The sequence below is a fragment of the Sturnira hondurensis genome, unplaced genomic scaffold (genome assembly GCF_014824575.4).
Source record: "Sturnira hondurensis isolate 20B ecotype Veracruz unplaced genomic scaffold, ASM1482457v3 Scaffold0004271, whole genome shotgun sequence".
Lineage (NCBI taxonomy): Eukaryota > Metazoa > Chordata > Mammalia > Chiroptera > Phyllostomidae > Sturnira > Sturnira hondurensis.
This window is the reverse complement of record NW_028076902.1, coordinates 8,084,171-8,108,754: the sequence shown is the minus strand read 5'-3', so window position 1 is coordinate 8,108,754 and position 24,584 is coordinate 8,084,171.

The following is a 24,584-nucleotide window of genomic DNA, read 5'->3' as shown; positions in this document are numbered from 1 at the left end:
GGGAATCAAACCGCAATCATGTGGTTCGCAGGCCCGCGCTCAATCCACTGAGCTACACCAGCCAGGGCGGAATTATACTTGTTTGATATGGTTCATCTACTCCTCTGCATTTTCTGATGTTTCTGTGAGTTCTTTTTTTAATAAGAGTTAACAATACACAAAAATCCATTTCAGAAGCACTATACGTTTCAGGATTTCAATATTTTCCACAGCTAGGGACATACACTTGGTTATGTTTTTTAAGGATTTTATTTATTTATTTTGAGAGAAAGTGAAGGAGAAAGAGAGGGAGAGAAATGTTGGTGTGTGGTTGCCTCTCACGTACCCTTATCTGGGGACCTGGCCTATAACCCAGGCAAGTGCTCTGACTGGGAATCAAACAGGCAACCTTTTGGTTCACAGGCTGGTGCTCAGTCCACTGAACCACACCAGTCAGGGCCACACTTGGTTTTGAGAGAGAACTAGGCACACTGTTATAGTACCATGGCCAAAATCTTGAAGAGCTGGACCATAGAAATTTTATTTTATTAAGTTCCCTTCTAAAAAAACAATTAACTTTGTTGTGAAGAAATGAAAGCATTTAGTCAGGAGATATTAACTTTAAAAGCTGAGGGAAACTTTAAATATGACATTAGAAAGAGACTTTTTGGTTATCTGAACACGTTCCTCAGTTTTTCAGACTCCTTTTATGAGGGTCCAATATAACAATAATTAAGTTCTTACCATTCATGTAGAAATGCGTGGGGGGCACTTCTAGAGGAAATATTATTGTACAGATGACATCAGGTCTTTGGTTTAATTCAACTGTCCAAAAGTTTGCAAGTTTCTTTGTTTAATTTCAGATTTTGTTTTTGTCAACATTGTATTGTTTGTCTTGCTTTCTAAAGAAAAGTTGCTTAACTTTAGTAAAACTTGGTTTATTGCTAAATGGTACTCAAGTTCATTGTAAATTCAATTGAGGTGAGTTTTCAAACAATAGGCTGGCTGATACGAATGTTCAAAGGTGTATATCTTCTATTATTTTTAACAGAATTCAGTTCCACTTGGTATGTGCAGAGGCAGAGAGCAGTGCTGCGACTCCCTCCTGTCTCATTTCCTGTGCCCTTTTGATGGGGAGTCCTGGCAGACAGATTCCTCCTCTGGTGACAATTACCCAACACTCCATAGCATAAGTTGCTGAGGATAGATGGTGCTATCATGGCTTGAGGACTCTGGAGCATCCCGAGTGTAATCATGCCAAAAACAGCACCTGGGATGCAGAGAGAAATATAGACACAGGGTATAACTGGACCTCTGGAACAACAAGGTGAGTTACTGCAGAATTGCACTGTATTTTTACATTTCTGTTTTATGGCTGCCAGATGAATGAGGTGAGAGCACTTCTTGAGGTCGGAGCACTCCAACATCACCCACACTTTGAAGCTGAGCATCCAAGCAGTTTGTCTTCCTGATAAAAGGAATGTGTTCTCTGATGTAACAATGTCCTTTATTATACTTTTCCAAATATTGTTCTTACTTCCAGGGACCAGGAATGAAGAGAGTTTTAAGAACTCCCCAGACCCAGGGACAGGGGGTCAATTAACCATCAATCCAAGTCTGCTCCTGAGACAGCAATTCTCTGAATGTAAGCAGAAAGTATGGCACAAGCCAGCGAAAGCTTCCAGGGCCCAATTAAGGGGAGCTTCCACCCCTCACCCAGACTCAAGGGGAAAGAAGACAGGCAGCAGGACAAGTCCATATGAGCCATGAACTTGGCTTCAAAAGGCTGTTGGAATACTAGTGTCTTCCATAAAAGTTAAAGGGAGTACATTTTACACCTCTTGGTAATTTTACAAGAAATCTATTATCTGTTGAATGCTTACCTCTGAAGCAAGCACTGTACTAACTACATATAATGCATCTCTCTCTGGGGTAGATATTATTATCTCTGTTCTGCAGATGTGTGAACTGAGGCTCAGAAAAGCTGCCTAACTCGCTCAAGGCCAAACAACTAATAGATGGTGCAGCCAGAATTCAAACTCGGTTGGTCTGATAAAAAAAAAAAAAGGTCCATGTTTGTAAACATGGGTTGTGAGATGACCTGGACATTTTTGAAGTCAAATGAAATGAGTGTAATTGAAGATAGTATAAATATAGACACTTTTCAGGCCCTGTAAGACATGTGCTTCACAGACTGAGCTCTTGGCACTTTATCGTGTGTATGCAACTTAGTTTGTTTTTTTGTCTGTTTGTTTTTTTAATTCTCACCCGAGGATATGTTTCTTGATTTTTCACAGAGAGAGAGAGAGAGAGAGACATCAATGTGAGGAACATCGATTGGCTGCTTCCCACGTGTGCTTCGACTGGAAACTGAACCTACAACCTAGGTATGTACCCTGACTGGAATCCCATGTACCCACAGTTTTTGGGTGCATGGGACGGTGCTCCAAACAATTGAGCCACCTGGCCAGGGCTATGCAGTTTAGTTTTAATTCTTTTCTTAAAGTTTACAGAGTAGCTATGATGGCTAATTTTGTGTGTCAACTTGGCTAGTCCATGATGCCCCATTGTTTGGTCAAACACCAGTTTAGATGTTGCTGTGGAGATTTTTTTCAGATATAGTTAATATTCAAATCAGGGGACTGAGTAAAGTATTGTAGATTATCCTACATATGTAATGCGGGTGGCCTCATCCACTAAGTTGAAGGCCTTGAAAGTGAAGAATGAAATTCTCTGAGGAAGAGGTAGTGCTACCTCTAGACTGCAACTTAGAAATCCTGCCTGAGTTTCCAGCCAGCCCTGCAGATTTTGAACTCAAGAATGTGATGATTCGAACCTGAATCCCCAGGCTGTCAAACTGCCCTGTGAAGTTCAGACTTGTTGGCCCCCACAGTTGTGTGAGCCAATTTTTAAAAATCTTTCTGCCTTTCTGTCTCTCACTCTGTGTGTCATTGTAATAATAATTACATATTACTGTAATTATATTGTATTGTATTCTATTCAATATTATTGTAATAATATGCATATTATTGGTTCTGTTTCTTTAGAGATCCACGGCTACACAGTAGCAAAAAAGGCCCATGGGATGCTGTTTAAAATTTTTTTAAATTAGGAAAGGCAGATAAGAAAAATTGGCTATACTTATACCATTTCAGTTTCCCTCAGTATGTAGGATCTAATATATCATCACAGCACCCTCTGACCCTGAGGTTTTCATTATTTTCTCTGCCCAACGTGCTAACATCTCTACTTGCAGCAGGGTCTTTTTCATAGTCAGTACGTGTGCTGTTCACTATGTTTTTCCCTCCTTCCTCTTCCAAGGTGGGAGCCAGGTCTTTGTTAGCCCTTGTCAGAAAGCAGAAGCCTCTTGGTCATCTGAGCTTTTGTAGAAGCTTTAGTACCTGGAAGGGAGAGCCTGGAGCAAAGCACACGTGGGTTTTGTTGCTGTCCAGTGCAAAGGGGGCAAAGTGTGCTGGTGCTGTGAACAGGGGACCGGCAGCCTGTCTTCTGTCCAGCCTCCATGCTCCTTGCAGAAAGCTGGACAGTAGCATCTAGTTTCCACATGTTGGCAGTCCACACGGGCAAGGGAGAAAGCAGAGCCCTAGAATCAGCAGGAACAAAGCAGACAGAGATTAGGAGCACATCAGAGGCAGCCAGATAGGATAGTGGTGGAGGGGAGGAGCCCTGGGGTCCTTGTTACTGCAGAAATCACCAGGACCTCTGGGAGTCCTTAGAGTGAGTGAGTGTGGATGTCAGGGCAGATGGGTGGGGTTGGCGTCAGAGTGGGACTGGTGTCAATTTAAACCACATGTCTGTTCTTCAGATAGACAGATAGATACCCACACTCATATACATACAAATATATGGCACTATTTCTGGCTTCTGTGGCTAGGCAGACTGAGGTTCATTCCCACTACACTGGCAAGGGGGTGGGAGTAGAGTGACAGAAGGTTGTTACTGGAAGTGTGGTTACTGGTGCTTTTAACAGTATTTTCTTTTGATTTCTTTTTATTTTAAATGTCCTAAAAGAAATACACGTTATTTTATGATTTAACTAATATTTTAAGCATTTATATTTTTATATTTTAGGTATTATATTATAATATTAAAAGATCCTTATACTTTAGAGAAAGAAGCAGAATTCTAAGTGGCACATACAGTGTAAGGACTATTTTTTTAAGAAGCAGAGTAAGAATATCTCCATCCAAAACAAACAGACAAAACATTTGTGTAACCATTTATACAGAAACAATTGAAAGAGACAAAAATGATATTACTATGATCATATTAAAAACTACTTTTTTACTTTACTTTCCTGAAATTTCAAAATATTTAATAAGGGCATTACTTTTTTAAAGGCAGAACTTTGCAGGACATTTAACTATTGTAATAATTCCTAGTTATAAATACTATTCCATTGCGCCAGCCCTTGGCTTGAGGAACTACGAGTTGCCCGTGCATTCCCTGAGGCGCAGGACCTGCACCGGCCCTTGGCTTGGGGAACTGTGAGTTGCCTGTGATTTCCCAGTGGCTCTGGACCTGCACCGGCTCTCCTATAGTCTCAGGGAGTCTTGGGTTGCTGGCAGGGCCCCTGGAAGAGAGCCAGTCACCAGCTCCATCCCTACTCAGCTGGCGCAGACTGGGAAGCACCAGGAGTAAGGCTGTGGCTATTGACTTGGGAGAATTGTGAGTTGCCCTGTGTATTCAGTCACAGCTCTGGGAAAGGTCCGCATCCAAGCCTGCGAGACCAGGAAAGCATGGCTGGGAGTGTGCGCCCTCACACCAGACCAGGGCTGGAAAACTTGGGGAAAAGTCCGCTCTCAGTGGGGCGCGGGAGAGCGGCGCCAGTCTGGATCTTGGGAGGGCACTGGTGAGACCAGTTGAGCTCACTGAGGTGTGAGAAAGGCCACACTAACAGCTCGTCAGGCTGCTGCAGCTAGTGAGACCAGAAGAAAAGGTTTGACCAGCTGTAAACCAACCAGAGAAGTAGTGGAAGCAGAAAACACCAAGATACATACAGGAGACTGCACCACTGAATTTAACAGGTATCCTACCACAGAAGTTCACACCATGAACCTAGGGAACCAGAACAGATCAATTTAAGAAGCTGAGGCCAAGAAGAAGAGCATCACAAACAATGGGAAGACAAAGAAAAAATCCCCAAATGAAAGAAAAGGAGGAAGTCTCAGAAAGAATGTTAGATGAAACAGAGGCAAGTCAACTATCAGATATTGAATTCAAAGCACTGGTTATCAGGAAATTCAAAGAGCTTACAGCGAGCTACCAGAAACTACAGGGGAGCTACAATGAACTCTCCGCAAACTATACCAACATGAAAAAGGGAATAGAAACCATCAGCAAAGGCCAAGAGGAAATGAAGAATACAATTTCTGAATGGAAGAACACAGTAGAAGGTATGAAGAGTAGGATTGATGAGGCAGAAGGCAGCATGAGCGAGTTCGAAGACAGGGTAGAAAGGATCTCCCAGACGGACCAAGTAATGGAAAAGAGAATCAGAAAAAATGAGGAGAGTTTAAGAGAAATGCAAGACAATATGAAACATAATGATATCTGAATAATAGGAATACCAGAAGGAGAAGAAGAACACGGGACAGAAAACCTACTTGAAAGAGTAATAACGGAAAATTTTCCTAAGTTGAGGAGAGAGAAAGTCACATGAATCCAGGAATCACAAAGAGTCCCAGGCAGGTGGAACCCAAAGAGGCCTACTGCAAGACACATCATCATTAAAATGGCAAACCTCCAAGACAAAGAGAAAATCCTAAAGGCAGCAAGGGAGAAAAAGGAAGTAACATACAACGGGGTCCCAGTAAGGTTGGGTACTGACTTCTCAATGGAAACATTCCAAGCAAGAAGAGAATGGCAAGAAATATTCCAAGTAATGAGAACCAGAGGCCTACAACCAAGGCTACTTTACCCAGCAAGGCTCTCAATCAAGATAGAAGGCCAAATAAAGAGCTTCCAAGACAAAAGAAGTCTAAAAGAATACACCTCCACCAAACCAGCTCTACAAGAATTACTAAAAGGGCTGCTTTAAGGAAAGGAAGGAAAGAGAGAGACAGAGAGGAACACAGGTACACAAATGGCAATGAATAAGTACCTATCAATAATAACATTAAATGTAAATGGATTAAAGGCACCAATTAAAAGACATAGAATAGCTGAATGGTTAAGAAAGCATGACCCACACATATGCTCCCTACAAGAGATCCACCTTAGAATGAAACACACACACAGACTGAAGGTAAAGGTATGAAAAAAATGTCATGCATATGGAAATTTTAAAAAGTTGCTCTAGCAACAACCCTTAGAAAAAATAGACTTTAAAATAAAGTCTATAGTAACAGACAAAGAAAGACACTACATAGTGATAAAGAGAGCAATCCAATGAGAAGCTATAACCCTAATAAACATTTACACACCCAACATAGAAGCATCTAGATATAAAGAAAATATTGATGGACATAAAGGAAGAGATCAACAGTAACTGAATCATAGCAGAGAATTTTAATACCCCACTGACAACAATGGATCTTTCAGACAGAAAGTCGACAAGGACTGAGTGGCCCTAAATGACTTACGAAACCATAGAGTTTTAAAGGGTATTTTCAGAGCTTTTCACCCCAAAGCAGTAGAATATATATCCTTTTCAAGTACACATGAAACATTTTTTAGGATAGACCACATGTCAACAGATAAAACAAGTCTCAATAAATATAAGATTTAAATCATATCAAGCATCTTCTCTTTTCTCTTAGTACATTGCTGTGAAATTAGAAATCAATTACAAGAAAAAAACTGAAATAAACACAGACACATGAAGGCTAAATAACAAGTTACTACACAGTGAGAACAAGGAAGAAATCAAAACATACCTGGAGACAAATAAAAATGGGAACACAACAACCCCAAAATCTATGGCACACAGTGAAAGTAGTCCTAATTGGGAAATTCACAAGGAACCAGAAATATCTCAAATAATCTAATGTTACACCTAAAGGATCTAAAAAAAGAATTAACTTATAAAGCCCAAAGTGAGTAGAAGAAAGGAAACAATAAAGATCAGAGAGGAAATAAATGACCTAGAGTATAAAATAAAATACAAAAGACTGAAACCAAGAACTGATACTGTGAAAAGATAAACAAGACTGACAAACCTTTAACCACACTCATNAACTATAGGCCAATATCGCTGATGAACATAGACGCTAAAATCCTCAATAAAATATTGGCAAATTGCATTCAACAATACATCAAAAAGATCATACACCATGACCAAGTGGGATTCATCCCAGGGATGCAAGGATGGTTCAATATACACAAATCAATAAATGTAATACACCACATAAACAAAAGCAAGCACAAAAACCACATGGTCATATCAATAGATACAGAAAAAGCTTTTGATAAGGTACAACATCCATTTATGATAAAGGTACTCAGCAAAGTGGGAATAGAGGGAGCATTCCTCAATATAATAAAGGCCATATATGAAAGACCTACAGCCAACAGCATACTCAATGGGCAAAAACTAAAAGCTTTTCCACTAAGATCAGGAACAAGACAAGGTTGTCCACTTTCACCACTTCTATTCAATATAGTATTAGAAGTTCTAGCCACAGCAATCAGACAAGAAAAGGAAATAAAAGGCATCCAAATCAGAAAGGAGGAAACAAAACTGTCATTGTTTGCAGATGACATGATAGTGTACATGGAAAACCCTATAGCCTCTACCAAAAAACTGCTCGAACTAATAAATGAATTTGGCAAAGCAGTGGGATACAAAGTGAATATTCAGAAATCAAAGGCATTTTTGTATACCAACAATGAAACAGAAGAAGCAGAAATCAGGAAAAAATCCCATTTCATATAGCAAAAACAAAAATAAAGTATCTGGGAATAAACCTAACCAAGGAGGTTAAAGACCTGTACGCAGAAAACTATACAACACTGAAGAAAGAAATCAAGGAAGACACAAACAAATGGAAACATATACCATGCTCATGGATTGGAAGAATTAACATCATCAAAATGTCCATACTACCCAAAGCAATTTACACATTCAGTGCAATACCTATTAAAGTTCCAGTGGCATATTTCACAGACATAGAACAAACACTTCAAAAATTTATATGGAACCATAAAAGACCCCGAATAGCAGCTGCAATGTTCAAAAAGAAGAACAAAGTAGGAGAGATCACAATACCTGATATCAAACTGTATTACAAGGCCACTGCAATCAAAACAGCCTGGTACTGGCATAAAAAAACAGGCACATAGACCAATGGAATAGAATAGAGAGCCCATAAATAAACCCAAATCTCTACAGTCAATTCATATTCGACAAAGGGGGTAATAACATAAAATGGAGTAAAGATAGCCTCTTGAAAAAATGGTGTTGGGAGAACTGGACAGCTACATGCAAAAAAATGAAACTTGAGCACTAACTTACACCATACACCAAAATTAATTCAAGGTGGATAAAAGTCTTAAATATAAGCCGTGAAACCATTAATGTTTTAGAGGAGAAAATTGGCAGGAAAATCTCAGATATTTCACGCAGCAAGATTTTTACTGATACGTCCCCTGGAGCAAGGGACATAAAGGAAAGAATAAACAAATGGGATCTCATCAAAATTAAAGGCTTCTGCATGGCTAAGGAAAACAGTATCAAGATAAAAATAGAAGCAATAGTTTGGTAAAACATATTTGCCAATGATACCTCAGACAAAGGTTTAATCTCCAAAATATACAAAGAACTCACTCAACTCCACTCAAAGAAGACAAGCAACCTGATTAAAAAATGGGCAAAGGACTTGAACAGACATTTCTCCAAGGAGGACATACAGAGGATCCAGAGACACATGAAAAGATGCTCAATATCGCTAGCTATCAGAGAGATGCAAATTAAAACCACAATGAGATACCACTTAACACCAGTCAGAATGGCTATCATAAACAAAGTAACAAACAACAAGTGCTGAAGAGGTTGTGGGTAAAAGCGGACCCTAGTTCACTGTTGGTGGGATTGCAGACTGGTACAACCACTATCGAAACCAGTATGGAACTTTCGAAGAAAACTAGAAATGAACGTGCCTTTTGACCCAGCAATTCTGCTATTAGGAGTATATCCTAAGAACCCTGAAAGACCAATTGGAAAGAACCTGTGCACCCTGATGTTCATAGCAGCACAATTTACAATAGCTAAGAGATGGAAGCAACTAAGATGCCCATCGGTAAATGACTGGATCAAAAAGCTATGGTACATTTACCCAATGGAATTCTATGCTGCAGAAAGGAAGAAGGAGCTCCTACCTTTTGCAACATCATGGATGGAACTGGAAAGCATTATGTTGAGCAAAATAAGCCAGGCAGTGAAAGACAAATACCATATGATATCACCATTAACAGGAATCTAAACAACAAAGCAAATAAGCAAGCAAAATATGATCAATGACACTGAAATAAGGAACAGGATGACAGGGTCCAGAGAGGAGAGGGGAGAGAATTATAGGGGAAAAGGGGAGGGACTCACATGAATAAGTATAAAGGACACATGGACAATAATTAAGGTGGGGGGTGGAAATGGGAGGAAGGTGGGGAGCACTGGGTGGGGGCAGGGCAGGGAATATAAAACAGAAAACTGTACTTGAATAAGAATTAAATAAATTAAAAAATAAATAAAAAATAAAATTGTTAAACATAAAAAAAATAGTATTCCACATATAGCTTCTAAAAATCTTGCATCTCTGGCTAATTGTTTTCTGTGTAGACTGTACATCTCTGGAAAGTGTAGATTTCTATTTCTACATGATCTCTCCTAAATAAAAAATTTGTAAGTAGAAATTCTTTTCCAGGCCCTCCTTCCTCCAATATGTGTGCACATACATTCAGACACATACTCATACACATACACTGCACTCACAGCTTGACCACATAGGTCAAGTAAGGGTGCTGAGCACCAGGTGGGTTTCTGTGACCTCTGTGGGCACTATGCCTCTAGTGTTTCTGAACACAAAATTAAATTCAGAGGAGCCTTAGGCCATGAACGACCATATGTGTACCCTGAGATACAGAGCTCCCAAGGTCAGTGGTCCTGAAAGAAGTCACACATGAAATAAGACATGAATTTTGAAGGCCGTGGAGGCTTCCAGGTGAGCAGTCTCCTGAACAGACTCACCCACTTCTCAAGTGTGCGTTACCAACACTGCCAATGTCCAGGTGCCCTATGATATGGAAAAGGCAAGGAAGTCCTGCTGTTACCCCATCCTCCCCTTGCCTGTGCTCCCCCCACTAGACTGTCTGGCACAGGTGTTGATTCTGGTGAGAAGTTCTGCAGTTTCCTCTGGTCTATGGTGACCAGCAGAGCTCTGGCCAGCAGCGACTTCTGTACAGCCATTGGCCATGGACACCTCACTTTGTGCTTGTCCTGGAAGAGCAAGGCCAGGGGAGGAGGTGTGGCTGGCTGGCGTTGGCCTGGGGAGGAGTGGCCCAAGTTGACATTCTTCTCTGGCTCTCTTCATTTCTTCCTGCAGACCTGGCTGGCCTGGTTCCCCTGAGCCTGGCGAGCTTTCTTATGCATTTCTTGCTGAGCAGGTCTGCTGGAGACAAATTCTCTATTTTTGTCTGTCTGTGAAGATCTTTATTTTGTTTTCAGTTTTATAAGATCCATTCTCTAGAAATAAAATTCTAGGTCTTTCCATACTTAATAGTGATCATCTTTTATTTTCTGGCCTTCATTGTTTTCACAGAAGTGAATTTACATCTATATTATTGTCCCCTGTGCACAAAGTGTCTTCCCCTCTCCAGCTGCTTTTCAGATTTTCTTTTTATCTTTGGTGTTCATATTTTCACCCTGAAAATGCCTAGATGTTTTGTTTTTGTTTTTATTATGATTTGTTTGGACATATTGGTTGATGATCTATCAACTGTGGAAAAATGATCACTTATTATCTGTTCGAATACTCATTCTACATTGTTCTACCTCCCCTCCCTCTCTGGGAATTCAGTGACCTGTAACTTAGATCTCTTTGTGTTGTCCCACAGGTACTAGACACTTTGTTTCTTTCTCCTCCTTTTCTTTACAGTCTGGATAATTTCTGTCAATCATTCTTGCTACACCCAATCTATTATAAAATCCACAGATTTGTGCTACTCTATGTTGTTTATTCCCAGTATTTTCATTTGGTCCTTTTTCATAGTTTTCATCTCTGTGCTGAAACTCTGTCTGTTGACATATGTTGCCTACCTTTTCCACTAGATCCTTTAACATATTTATAATAGTTATTTTTTTAAATAAGTCCCTTAGGCCGTATTTTGAAGTTCAACAGCTGGAATAAGTCTAGATGTAATCTTCATTCCTAACCAAAAGTCATATTTTCTCTCTTAATCAAAGGTCATATTTTCTCCCTTTGCTGCATGTATTGCAGTTTTTATTATGTGCCAGACATTGTGTGTAAATTCACAACAGAGACTGAAGAAAATACTATTTACTCCCAGGAAAGAATATATCTCTTCTCCTGTCAGGTTACATTATGGGGTGCTGAATTAGTCTAATCTGTAGTTGAACTGGGTCCTGGCTTTTTTTGAATTTTAGTTATATTCAGTTTATGACAAGTTTAAAATGTCTTGTGGGGAGGGGCCATGACTTCCCCCTGCACAACTTAGTACCTGAGTACAAGCATCACTCTGGGGTCTCCTTGTGCTACACAGCTCAGCCACCAGCCTCGGAAGGTGTGGGGGGGTTTCCTCTCCCAGCTCTTTGGGTCACTAGGAAGATCTCTCTGGCCTCCAGTGACACCCTTACCTTTCTGTTCTATGGGGCATCTCTCTCCACTTGCTGCCCTCTCCCAGCCTTTGGAATTTTGCTCCAGAACAAAGACTTCCAGGGTCTTGGAGGATTTCTCTCATCTCTCTTGTTATGTCCTTAACATTCAGCAGGCTGCTACCTTGTAACTGGAGCTGGCTTCATGAGTGTGTAACCTGTGCAGTCTTGGATGGGCCAGTTCAGTGAGTGCCCTGCTACAGTTGTCCTAAAATTCTTCATAAGTTTATCTTTGAATTTGTGATTTGTAAGTAAAGTCTAATGAGACAGTGAAGCACATGTGAACAGAGACACTGTTCAGCTGTACAAACACAAGCAGGCTCTGGCCTGTGGGCCTGGGAGGCAGAGTGGGCCCTGAGCAATTGGCCTGCTGGCCTGGCCAGGTGTACAGGTGTGTGCTCTAGGGCCATCCAGGGCACTAGAAAGTTATGGGGTCAGAGCACAAGCCCCACTGGCAGTGGCAATGGTGGCAGGAACAGCAAAAACAGCAGTGGCCATGGCTGCAGGAGAGCCTGGGCTCTACATGGGGGTAACACTGAAGCTTGAGGTAGGAGGCCAGCTTGTCTGTCCGTCTGTAGATCCATCTCAGTGGCCCTTGCACAGATATTTACTCTCTGGCCTAAATGCCAGCAAAGGAAGAGTCAGTGCTCTGGCAGTAAACTTTGTCAGTAAATTATAATAAAATGAAAGCATGGACTTTGTAATCAAGTGTATCAAGGAGCTAATTTAGCAACTTCCATCTGGGATTATGTTTTATTGGGCAACCTGATTTTTAAAAAATCAAGTACTGATACAGAACATTATCACATACCTGGTATGACTTAAACACCAGCCCACCAGCCTTCCCATCCATGATCTTCCCTCATCTGCTTTCTGTTTTTGCCACCTGTTCCCTCCTCTTTTTTCCTCTATGTTTTCCAGGTATATGACAGGTTTGGAGCTTTTTGACTCTCACTTAGGGTCACCTGTGGAGCACAAGAAATCAGGGAAGATGGTCCTTAGACCTCCATATTCAGATCCCTCACACCAGGCTGTGCTGTGCAGTAGGAAAAGGGGGGAGCCATGGGCCAAAGTGAGAGAAGGGGGCCACTTCATGAAAGTGCCTTGAACACACCACAGTTCACATACCTGACCCTAGCCCACTTACACCTCTGATGATACCTCCACCCTCACTTTCTCATTTTCTTCTTTAATGCTACCTTCACTGTTTCTTTGAGCCTATTTGATGTGTTAGTAACTAGGGGAGGTGGGAAAGGCACAGATGTCTGGTGAAATCCTGCTCATCCTCTCTGAGGCCCAGCTTGCACACCAGCCCTCTTTATTCCCAGGTGCAACCACACATCACCTGTTCAGCTCCCACAGCACGTGCAGTTTCTTCTGCATGCCTAGAACAATACTGCAGCAGAACAGGGAACTCCCACAACTTTCAAGGACAAGCTTCATTTCTAATGGCTTCCCCCCCTCTCTTTCCCACTGAGGAACGTTGGAAATATGAGCTTCCAGTCTTTAGGGAAAGGGGAACTAGTATTTAGCTCCTTGGAATGATGTTTTCTTGTTGTTATGAAAGAACAGGAGGAGAAAAGGAGGATTAGCTTTAAGTTGAAAGGAAATTTAAAAAGGGAAAGGAAAGAAGGTTTACATGGACAAAAAAATTTGAAAAATAAGAATAAAAAATTTCTGAAAGTGGACATTTTGGGGAAAATTAGTTTGATATGAGATTAAGACAAGGTGTAAAGATGTTAGTGAAAGACATATGGAAGCAAGAGAGTAGAGAAAGTGATCAAATATGGAAACTTTCTGAATGTCCTTGAGCCCCCAAACCCCAACCAACGGCACAGCCTAGTCCACCCAGCCTGGCCCCTAGGCATCAGGCCACCCATCCGGCCACCTCCTGTAATGGGACCGGAGACAGCGCCCAAAGGTTTCCTTGCCTCAAGCTTGGCACCAGTGCAGCCTAATGCCTGTGGGAAGCAAATACGAAAGGTGTGTGCACTCTCTGGCTTCCCGCCGAGCCTTTCCTCATGTGAGCACCCTAATTTGCCTGTGTCTAGGCACTGAGTTGCATAGTGCTTCCCCCTGGGAATGAAGGGCAGAGGTCTTAATTTATCAGTAGCCAACTACTTTTTCAGCTACTAACCAACAGTCTTTTCCTGTTCAAGCTTTGAAATACTGCTTAATCCCTGCTGATTAAGTACATGGAAACAATCTCCTTGCAATGCCCATCTACATCTTCAAGGCTATTGAGAGGTTGGGTCCCAGGGTCATGGTGGTGAGGGTGTATAGGCTGAACTGCTTCAAGACTCCCTGACCCGGTAGGGTGGTCAATGGAACCCCATCACACAAGGGGAGTCCTTTGAGGGAGGTGATTGCTTTTTCTGATTTCTCCAGCACCTGATAATGAGGAGAGAGAGAGAGAGAGAGAGAGAGAGAGAAGGATTGGAGAAGAATTTGAGACTTGAGAACAAGGAAAGCATTGCTCTGAGCACTATGCCCGCAGGGACAGAAATAGTGTATTCTGGCTTCTAATGAGCAGGCCTTCCTCTACAGCACAGACAGGAGGTAGAAACAGGACTCCTGTGTCCCCTGCTTCCACAAGGGCTTTTCCTCCTATTTCTTCCAGCGCACAAACCAGGGTAGACATTCTTCTGTCGTCTGGCATACAAAGGAGGAGAAGCTGTACAGCTTGAGGTGGCATTCGGTACTGGTTCTAACATCATTTTATTCTGTTTGTCTCTTCCTGAAACAAGCTCCGTGTTTATCCTCTCCCCATACCTGGAGGCAGCAAGACCAGCCATAAATAATCATAGTAACAATGCCACATAAACCCCATAGCTGGGGAAGATGGAGACTCTGGTTTTGAATCTCCAGGGTGCAGAAGATGATATACAAGTGCTGATTTATTCTGCATATCAGTCTGACAAGAGAAACTGCTTTGCCTGCTCCCCTACTGTGGAGGCCTCAAGGAGTGAGGGCTGGGTTTCCAAGTGTTATTTTAAAGGTAGAGTGTCCGTTTGTTTCCTGAAGTTGAGCAATTTGCTTCAGGGAGTATTGATTCAGTCTTGATCCTTTCTCTTGATCATGAGATACCTCAAAAATTCTTTTCACTATTAAACAATTGATTCTGTGAGTACAGGAAGCCTTTTGGTCTTAGTCAATATTAAATCCTGAATACCAGCCATATAGTAGGTGCCAGAATGGAAGAAATATTAAACGTTGAAGTAAAGTTCTAACTCTGATTAAACACATTTTTAAAAAGCATGGCCTTGCCAAGTGATTCAGTGAAAGGTACCGAATCTACTGCCCTTGGAACTGTGAACAGAGCCTTCTCTTCTGTCCTCTTGGGCTGTCTGGACTGGAACTTCGGGTTATTCCCTGCTTCTGTGACCCACCCCACATCCTGCATCTGCAACACTTGTGTTTTTTGTGCCTAGAATACGATAGCACAGGCATCACAGGCCACTAAAATTAAGACGAGGATAGAGTTCTCTTCATCGTGAAAGACTAACTGATGAGGCAATGAAGAGAGTATGGGAACTACATTAAAATAGTGGTTTCCTGTGCTTCCACAGCACCATTCATCCAAGGATTTCAAAATGTTTCTTTAATTTTCAATCACATTTTTTGTGGTGAGGCTTCATATTACAGCTCTCTACAGACCTTTGCATATGGCTGTTCTACAGGCACCTCACACTCAACATGTAGCTGACAGAAGTTATTATTTTTTCCTTAAGCTTCTTCCTTTCCCTGGATTTCCCTTCCTGTGAGTGGCACCTTTATCCACCATGTTCCAAAACCTGAAACTTAGATATCATTCCAGCCTCCCCCCACTTTTATAATTACATCCATTCCTGAAATGTGTCCTAGCCATGCCCTGCCACCCACCCCTTGCACTGCCATCACTGTGCCTTGGCCCAGAACATTGATTCTCACAGTCCCCACCTCACCTGGACCACTGAAAGTCTTCTAACTGATATGCCTGCCACCTCTCTTGCCCCACTCTGGTATAGCCTCCACTCTGGCCCTTGAATACTTCCTAAAAGGAAAATGTGATCACAGAGATTCCTCTTCAGGCTTAAAACTCTCCAAAAATTCTCCATTCTCTTATGAATAAATTCTAAGTTCTTATCATTCCACACATGATTTGTTTCTGCCTACTTCATTGTCATCTATTACCACAAAATTTCTCAGCTGCTCCCACAACAGACACAAGCCAGCACTTATGTACATCCATGCACATACACACATACCTATACCACAAGTTTCAAAACCATGAATATCTAAACTTGTCATGCTGTTTTCAAACCCCATGCCTTGGTACTCATTATCCATTGCCTCTTCCCCTGGAGAACTGTGACCTATCTTGTAGGATGCAGCTCAAGTGAAACTTTGTGAATTCTCTTCTCTCTCCAAGAGAAATGAATTCACTTTCTTTTCTTCCATACATATAACTTGTATTCATTTCGTTTCTGCTGCTAGCATCTTGGTGGCAATGACTGAGTTGGAATTATAACCTTTACCAGACTGAAGTGTCCTTTGAAGGCAAGGCCCAAGTCATTCATCTTTATATTCCAAACACCTGTGTGATGCCTGGAAACAGCAGGGGCTCTATAAGTGTCTAATGGCTTCAATGGATCAACAAATAATTGAATGAGTCCCTTCCAAAACTAGGCTAAAGGAAGACGAAATATCTCACTCCGCAGACTGAGACCAAAGTAATGAAGTACAGCCAGGAGTGATAAAATATGCCTTGAGTCTCGCCTATTCAGACTGTGACTGAAGGATTAAAGGCTTGTTTCCATGTGATTACTTCAGACCAATACTCTGTAGGAATGATGACCGGAAGGACTTATACCAAACCTTATAGCAATTTCTGGAGATAAGGGTGGGGGAAGGGGAAGGTGTCAGGACAATGGCGCGAGTCACTAGGGCTCTAAAGTACCTTTTCACAAAGAAAGTTGCCAAAAATTTTTGTACCCATAAATTAGGCTCTAGTCTCTGACCAGTAACTTGTAAAAAATAGATGATTCATTGATAGGCAAAGAGTGTGACAGTGGGTAAGTCACTTTTGTTTTAACCTTTAGGTTCTTCCTTCACAGAACAAAGTAATTGGGCTAACCTGTGGTTTTCTGTTTCTTCTGCTATGAATCATGTCAACATTGGAGATATTCCCACTGCTGTACCCTGATTTTGATGGTATTTAGTAATTCAGTCTTCCAGTTTGGTTGCAATTTCTACTTTGTAGCTGAAGTTACCCTCTCTCATAACCAATCAAGAATGTCAGTGTGTTCTGATCATCTGGGTAACAGCTGCCGAAATATTCAATATAAAAATCTTACTATTTCTTCTGGCCCTGAAATACTAGAGTCAAAAATGTTTTTATTCTCTTTAGTTTGCTGGTCACCAATACAAAGAAAAACATCATTAATCCCTGATGTCCAGTCCCTATTACTAACCAGTAGGCAATTTGCCCTCCAACTGCCCCTTCATATAACCCAGCCAGTGGTAACGAACTCAGTCCAAGCCATTAAGCTTCTAGCTGAGAGGATAACCCAGGTCTGTGGGCATGGAGCCCACAGCCTTTTCTCCCTCTGAGTTGATCTTTGTATTCCTTATCTTTGCCTTCATTCCACGGCTCTGACATGAACTACCCTGAAATTTAACAACATTCCAAAGGTTCTGGGTATGACACAGTTGGGTTTGGAATCCTGAAATTCCTTTGGAACCCAGCTACTTTCTGTGCTAATTTTATAACATTAACAACATTAGTTATTGATGTTTTGGGGTAGTTATTACAATTCAGAAAATATTTTAACCAGTAGTACATCTAAAATAGTGATTCTCAACTGAGAGAAATTTTGTCCCTCTCTCTCCCCACCCTGAGAATATTTGCCAATTTCTGGAGACATTATTGGTTGTCACAACCTGTGGGGATTCCTACTGGCATCTAGTGGTCAGAGTCTGGGATGATGCGAATCTCACCGTGCACCGGACAGGCTCACATCAAAGAATGATCCAATCCAAATGTCCATAGTGTCAAGATTGAAAAGGCTTCAGCAAAAACAAGCACCTTATATTAAAATAGGTGTTTCCTGAAGGGTTCAATTGCTTTTTCTCTAAATAGACCCAATCTATTGAGTGATGTTGGCCATGAAAGGCATTTTGAAGATAGCTTTCCTTATTATAAATTCTCCCGAACTGTAGGGTCATTCTAAGGTATATGCATAGGCATGAAGCCAAAGCATTGCCTATTTTCAGGAACAAATCCCTGAATCACCTAGATTAATCCAAACCAGTGGGAGCAATGTTAGTGCAGCAAAAGATGGGACTGTAAGGGATGAGCTATTTGACCCTCAAAGAACCTCAGGGAGGAGTCCTGACCACTGGCCCTGGGCCTGGAAGGGAAGGACGTGGGTGGGAAAGAGGCTGAGTTTAGGGTATTACCCAAATGCTGGCTCTGACCCAAAGATGTGTCACTTTGACCATATCTCCTTGCTGTTGCCCTTTTACATTGGAGTTATATGAGACTCTGAGAGCTCAAGGGTGTTAAGATTATACTGTGCTAATATAGAAGCTATTGATATAATGATATATGTCATGCTACATGGCAGCACTGTACACTTAAAGGTATCCCATGTAATTGCCACTTTGCCTGTCAGCATTACGTTCCTTAGGTTTTGAGATCCCAATAGTCAAGAACCATGACAATTAGTTCACTTGGCACAGCCTCTGGCAGAGTTCTGCTCATGTACTTATTAAGTGTGTGGTGATGATGATGATGACTAGAAGTGCACTTACCGAAGAGTTTCTGTCCCACATGAACAGTTCTCTCACATGGTAAGTTCATTATATCGCTAGTTCCCTACTAGTCCATACGTGTTAAGAGAAGAGCAGAGAAAAACTTCTTGCTCTTTGTCATTTTAACAAAAGACAGGGTTCCAAGCTTCTTGCCCTTAAACAACCAAAAATTACATGAGATTCTTCCTTCAAATGTCAGAATGACATTTAGCCTGACAGCTTTTTCATTATTATGCACATAGAGCTTTCTCTAACCAAATATGTCAAAAATTTCTAATGGAAGGCAGGGGGCTTACAAACTTGGAGTCAATATCTCTGCCTTGTGTCATAATTTTGAAGCTGTCAGTGAGTTAGGGAGAGAGAAGCCAGAGTGGGTGTTCTTAACACCAGGAGACCCTGGGATAGTCCTCCCCACTGAGTTCTGGAAAATGGAGGAGCAAGTTTCATGTGGGAGGAGGCTTGAAGAGACTCCTTCAAGTGGCTGCTTTGGGAAAGACCCTAGGTGATCCTTTCATAGTTGGTTCAGAGACAGGCCAAGGGACAGTCTAGCAAGAGAGCTTCTGGGGGCACCAGTCCATAAGAAATACTGAGACATCATTGGGATAAATTGAAATTCTGGTGCCAGTGAACTCAGTTTTCCACATTAACTTTTCTATAATCTGTGATAGGGATGCTGAGTCCACTTCTTTTGGAGGAGGGGGTGCCACGGCTGATGGAAATATGGCAAAGAATGCACATTCCTTTAGTGTAGGTAAAGTAAACACCTTTCCCACTGAAAGCTATACCACACAGGTGGCATAAGTGCTCTCTTGGCCCCAAACCTAGTGTCCCTGGGTTTCTGGCTTCCATAAAAGCATCCAAGTTGCATCAGGATTGATGGTTGAGGGGAGGACTGATGAAATCAGTCAAGAAGCTCTCCTTGCAATATTCCCAGGGGTTTTAGACCCCCCTCATCTTCTGGAGACCAAGGTTCTGTGCCTGCCTGCCCCTATGTGCAGGTCTCTTGAATATCTCCCTAAGGGTGAGTGACTCAGGCCCTCTCTCCCCTGCCTCTCAGCATTGGTGCAGTGCTTGGTCAGTAGCAGCAGGATCTGTCTGCTGAATAATTTGGTGAAACCAGAAGCCCAGCCTCAACTCTGAGATCAGGCAGCTGAGAGGTGACCCAGGCCAACGGTCAGAAGCAGCTAAAATTTTGAAAACAATGATGGCCACAACATGGTGCTTTTTATTGGAAATAGGTACTTTTTATTTTAAGGAGTTTAACTGTTTTTGTATGCCAACAAATTGCATAGTTTGATAAATTATAGCCAATAAATGCATGTGCTAAATCTCTTATTTTGGACATAAATAAAAATATGTAATATTCATTTGTGAACATTATCACTTAAATGTTGGATTGTTATTTAAAGAACATTACTTTGAAAGGGTCCAAATAATTTGCAGAATATCCATACCTCTTGGTCCTGCCCTTGGGTTAAAAGTAGGGGTAGGGATTTTCTATCATTTAGGGATGTCTTTTTATCCCTCAACGTCTTTCAGGAGTGATGGCCATTTCCCTTTCTTCTCCTTGTAGGACTGGGCCAGGAAGAGGGGCAAAGCCCTCAACTCAAGAAAGGACTTAATCCCTGCTCATTGTGGCTCAGTGGGGTTGGAGACCTGCAAAGCAAAGGTCTCCAGTTGGATTCCTGGTCAGGGCACATACCTGGCTTGTGGGTTTGGCCCTGTATGACAGGCAACCAGATGATGTTTCTCTCTCACATCGATGTTTCTTTACCTCTCTTTCTCTCTTCCTTCCCCTCTCTCTCAAAATAAATAAACAAAAGCTTTAAAAAAACAAAGAAAGGACTTCATCAAAAATGGGGTCCCTGCTCTGGCTAGGTAGTTTAGTTGATTAGAGCATTGTCCTGGTACACCAAGGTTGAAGGTTTAGTCCCTGGTCTAGGCATGTACAAGAATCAACCAATGAATGCATAAATAAGTGGAACAAAAATCAATGTTTCTTTCTCAACTCAATTTTTAAAAACATTTTTAAAAGTGGGGGTCCTTCCTTAACCTTCAGGGGAATCCAGTTTCATGAAAGAGTATGGAAGATAAGGTTGAGTATGTGGGTGGCACCCTTCCCACGACTGAGAAACTATGATTTGACGTGTGATAAACACCTGGGCCTGATGCTCTGCTCCCTGGGTGAGGCCAGCAATAATTTTAGGGTAATTCAGCTCACTGCCATCATTTTCATGTCTGTCTCTGTAAGAGCTGATAGAGCTGTGAAGAGGTTATATATGCTCTGGAATATATATGCTCACAGCTGGGCTAGAGCTCAAATTTCAAGGGGACCTGTGGAATCTCCTGTGTTCGCCCTCCTAGAGCAGTGCATGGGAAATGTAAGGAGCCCCACCCCCTTCTTCTTTGGAGGAAATGCCTAAGACAAATGCCACCTTTGGAAGCTTGGGCCAGCGCCAAGGGCCAGGACAAACCATCTGGAGAGCATCTCTGTCATTCTGTAGGGAAATTGAGGTCGTCCTCAGTGAACTCAACTTCAGTCTTCCTGCTGTGGCAAAGGTCACATGTCAACCACAACCACGGCTGCTATCACAGCTGCTGCCATGTTGTTGTCCTGCAGACAGGTTGTTGCTTAACCCCTCAGTGCTCTGCCACCACAGTGGAGAGTGGGTTTGGTCTCAGGTGCTGATTCTGACCGATGGTTGGTGACTCCCTGGAGAGCTGTATTGACAAGGTTATAACTTGAAGGCCTCTGCCTGGCCAGAGAGAGGCCATGACTGACTGGCACAGTTGGAGGTGGTAGTTTCAGTGATGTTCCCACTTCATTTACCACTCCTGGCATGAGGACAGGACCCTTTAACTCCCTGACCAGCTAATTCAATGTTGAAGAACACTTAGGTAATTTTGATTGACAGCTCAGGAAGAGCAAAAGGGAAAAAAAGCAAATTGCACATGACTGGGTAAAATGGATCACCGGTTGTAGACTCATAACTTGCTCTGCAGGTTCAGTAGGACCTGCTTTACCTGGGTCCAGCTGGCTTCCAGTGGTGGCTGTCCCTGTTGCAATTTGGAGATAATGGGGTCCCTGCTAGCCAAAATACTCCTCCCAAATTCTAGAACCAGGTGAAGAGAACTCTCCCTCTGTAGATTATTCACATTGACACCTTTACAGGGAACCAGATGTCTAGGAGAGGCGTGAAGAATAAATATGCCAATATCACCCAAAGTGGTGGGAGTGGCAGAGACAGGGAAGCCAAGTTTGGCCGACTTCCATCAATAGGCTGCCTAGGATTCTATCCCCTCACTTTGAGTGTCAAGCTCAGCCCCAAAATTAACAGGAATACATGGCAGCCAGGTTTAAAAAAAAACAAGCAACTTGAGTGATAAAAGAAGGAAAGAGAAGTAAAGTTAGAGACTTTTATTCATGCTATACACAGTGCTAGATTATTTCACAGGCATTATTTTATTTAATTCTCACTACATTTGTATGAAATAAAGTATTAGTCTGTTAGTGTTGCTGTAACAACTACCCCTGACTGAGTGACTTAAACTACAAAGATTTTTTTCTTAGAGTTGTGGGAGTCTGAGATCAAGGCATCAGCAGGATTGGTTTCCTCTGAGGCCTCTCTCCTTGACTTCCAGATGGCTGTCTTCTCTATGTTCTCACGGTGTGTACCCTTTGTGCATGACTATGTCTTAATCTTCTCTTCTTGTAAGAACATCAATCAGATTGGATTAGGGCCCATTTTTAATGACCTCATTTAAATTTAATTACTTCTTTAAAGTCCCTATCTCCAAACACAGTCAGTCTGAGTTACTAGGGGTTAGGATTTCAACATATGAATTTGGGGGGACATAATTCAGCTCATAACAGGAAGGTAGAATATTTTCATTTTACACAATATGTGGTCCACATCAGTAAATATCTGTGCTCTAACCAAATGTGAAGTTCGTGTTCTACCCACTACAGTTTGCTGCCTCTCTATGTCCCCAGTTCTCTAATATGAAATTAGAGTTTATATTTGCATACCACCACCCCTGCCTCCATTAAAGTTTTAGTGTCAAAAATAACTAGAAAGTCAGGAGAGTTTTGGAAAAATAAAAATGCCAATCAATTACAGTACAGCACTGATTTTCCCAGGAGTCTGGGGCAATAAAGTGAAGGCTGCTCATTTGGTGTACAGTAGGAAAAACAAGAGAGAGAATATGGAGCTGCTTTCCAAATTGTCATTTCTGAGATTTCCAAGTCCCATCTCCATCATATCTTCCCTTCACCATGTCCCAGCCCTGAGTACTGTCTGTTCACTCTTTTTGAGCATCAGTGCTCAGGTGAGAGAGATGCCACTTCTTCAGATGGACAGAAGAAGAAACAGCTTCTTCAGATGGACCTGGTTCACAATCTAGTGAGCATGTATTAGTCTGTCTGTCTCCCTCCCCACCTTTGTTTGGGAACTGTTCCTCCTCAAGTTCAACTATATGGTTCTCATGGTAGAGCTGCCACTTTCTTAAATGACTTTGCTCCCATTGTGGTTCAGTTGCCCCAGGGTGACCTCCTGGTCTAGGCTAGTCCAGCAAACATTTTGTGGCTGGTGCTTTTGCTAAGCTGTGATGTTAGGAATGGTGTTGTCAGTGGCCAAGCTTCTTGCCAAGCTTCTTTCCCTGAGAGGAACCAGTCTGCCTGAGGGAAAAAACCTGACTCTGAGAGAGGAGCCATGATGGCCCCAAAAGTGGCAAGAGACCTTTGGTTGATGGTGAAAGATCATGGTTTTTCCTGAGACCTGGATTCTCAGCAGGAGACTGAATCACGGGGAGATTGGCTGCTGTGACTAAAGCTCATTGGCAAGAGTCCCCTTAGCTACAGCTGCTTTGAGGAAGGAGGAAGTCTCTAGACATTTTCGGATAGTCCTGTCTTTCTGACACACTGTCAGACTTGCCTCAGGAAAACATTACCTGTGAAAGCATGGGGTCCACATTTTCTTGGGCCAGGGAGTCAAAACTCACATACTTATCACCTTCAGTGTAGACATGACATTGAATGTTTCACAACATCTTGGTTATCAACTTCTGAAGCTTAGACTTTCTTTAGTTTTATTTATTTATTTAATATTATGTATAATATTTATTTAACACAATACTCAATATGATAATTGAATATGTGATATTTAACATTTAATATATAAATACTTTATTAATATTTATTTTTTATTTTTAATGGTGACACAATTACAGAAGTCCCCTATTTCTCCCTTTGCCCTTGGAGACATATTGGCAAAAACACTACTACAAGTGATGTCCGAGATTTTACTTCCTGTGTTTTCTAGAATTTTTATGGTTTTGTGACTTACATTTAAATCTTTTATCTATTTTTAGTTTTTCTTATATATGATGTAAGTTGGTGGTCTAGTTTCATTTTTTATTGCATGTCCCTGTACAGTTTTCCCAACACCATTTATTGAAGAGACTGTCTTTACTTCACTGTATGCTTTTGCCTCCTTTGTCTAATATTAGTTGACCATAAAGATATGGGTTGATTTCATGACTCTCTGTTCTGTTCCATTGACCTATATGCCTGTTCTTATGATAGTATCCCATCTGTTTTGATTACAATGGCCTTGTAGTGTAGTTTAAAATTAGGTCCTATGATACCTTCAATTTTGTTCTTCTTTCTAAGATTGCTGAGGCTATTTGAGGTCTTTTTTGTTCCATATACAGTTTTGGAATATTTGCCCTAGATCTATATGAAATATTTCATTGATATTTTAATATCAATGAAATTTATATTAAAGGAATTTCATTGAATCATTAGATTGTTTGGGGCAGTATAGACATTCTAATATTAATTCTTTCAGTCTATGAACATGGCATATGCTTCCACTTATTTGTATCTTTCTCAAGTTCTTCAATGTCCTATCATTTTCCAAGTAGAGGTTTTTTACTTCCTTGTTAAATTTTTTCTTAGCTACCT